The 1353-nt window shown below is 37.4% G+C and overlaps 1 protein-coding gene across 1 annotated transcript in view; it reads left to right on the top strand.

The window, feature by feature from the left end:
- The first annotated feature begins 1095 nt into the window (after positions 1-1095).
- The window catches only part of LOC103213247 (olfactory receptor 52E2-like), a 6969-nt gene continuing 6711 nt past the window's right edge, over positions 1096-1353 (top strand). Inside the window, exon 1 of the mRNA XM_007959093.2 lies at positions 1096-1113. The gene's annotated coding sequence lies outside the window, so the exon portion shown is untranslated. The remainder of the gene's footprint in view (positions 1114-1353) is intronic.

The following is a 1353-nucleotide window of genomic DNA, read 5'->3' as shown; positions in this document are numbered from 1 at the left end:
TGTATCTAGGTACAAGCAAGATTCTTTGATCAGGATAAATGTTTTGGCTTCATGCTTTTTGTTTTGTTTTGTTGAATTGTCAGAGTAGGTAAAGGGGAGGACTCCGGGAAAAGTGTGTAAATAAATAGCTATCTGGAGAACTGGGTTGTGCAAATGGTTAATAAGTGGCTGCTAACTGATGTGTTGGATATTCGAGTCCACACAAAGGCACCTCTGAAGAAAGCGATGGTGAACTACTTCTGAAAGATTAGGCATTGAAAACTCTATGCAACGCAGTCCTTCTCTGAGGCAGATGTGGTCATTGTTGAGTCAGAGTCAACTGGAGGCAACTGATTGTAAATATATAGCTACCTTCAAACTTAAAGGCATAAAAAAAAAATAAAATAAAATAAAGCACTGCCATCGAGTTGGATCTGACGCCTACCGACCCCTCCTTGGGTTTCTGAGGCAGTATTACTACAGAAGTAGATTGTGCAACCTTCCTTCCAAGGAGTGGCTGGTGGGTTTGAACCACCAGCCTTCTGGTTAGCAGTCAAATGCCTTAGGCACTGCGCCACCAGAGCTCCTTAAAGGCATATAGTGGTATGATATAAATTGAAGGGTTAAGGAAACGCCATAAGAAAGTCATCTTCAAACAAAAAACTGAAGGATTTGTAACATGTAAGGGGAGACAAGATGATATTTGATATTCCAGGCAGCATTTGGGAAGAATCTTGCCAACTGGATGCCTTCATATACATTTGACTTTTATTTTATATTGATTAGTTATTAATTCTGCATAAGAAGCAAGAGGGGGGAAAAACTCTATAGGTACATACATATACCTGTAATTTTATTATTATTATTATTTTCAGAGTTAAGTAGTGTTTTCTGAAACAATTTTTAAAAAATGTAACATCTGCTTAATCTTAGTGGTGAGTACTTTTGCACATCAGAAGACACCTATAAAATTAATCACAATATTAAAAGTCCTTAAAATACTTGAAAGAACAAATGATTTCATTTTGAGATTAACCATGAAGTGGGGCAGACATACAGAGGGACTGACTGGAAATAAAAGAGGGACAGGGCAAAGTTAAAAGATTGATAACCTACCCACTACCATTTTAGTTAGTAAATTGATAGAACTACAAGTAGAATAGAGAATTTCTGCTCAGATGCCCTTATTCTTGAATATACAACTATAGCATAACCCTAAATGATGGTCAGGGATGATGAGATAATGTGTTGTGTCAGTTACTGTGTGCTCTAACACAGAATGAGTAACAAAGGGTTCTTAGAGGTACCCAAGGTGATCATGAAACCTCACTTTTCTGCCTTCATTTTCTTAGTTGCCGTCAAGTTGATTCTGAC

The sequence above is a fragment of the Orycteropus afer genome, unplaced genomic scaffold (assembly GCF_000298275.1).
Source record: "Orycteropus afer afer isolate SDZICR_OR568_19922 unplaced genomic scaffold, OryAfe1.0 scaffold01455, whole genome shotgun sequence".
Taxonomy (NCBI): domain Eukaryota; kingdom Metazoa; phylum Chordata; class Mammalia; order Tubulidentata; family Orycteropodidae; genus Orycteropus; species Orycteropus afer.
This window is presented reverse-complemented; position numbering and strand designations above follow the sequence as displayed.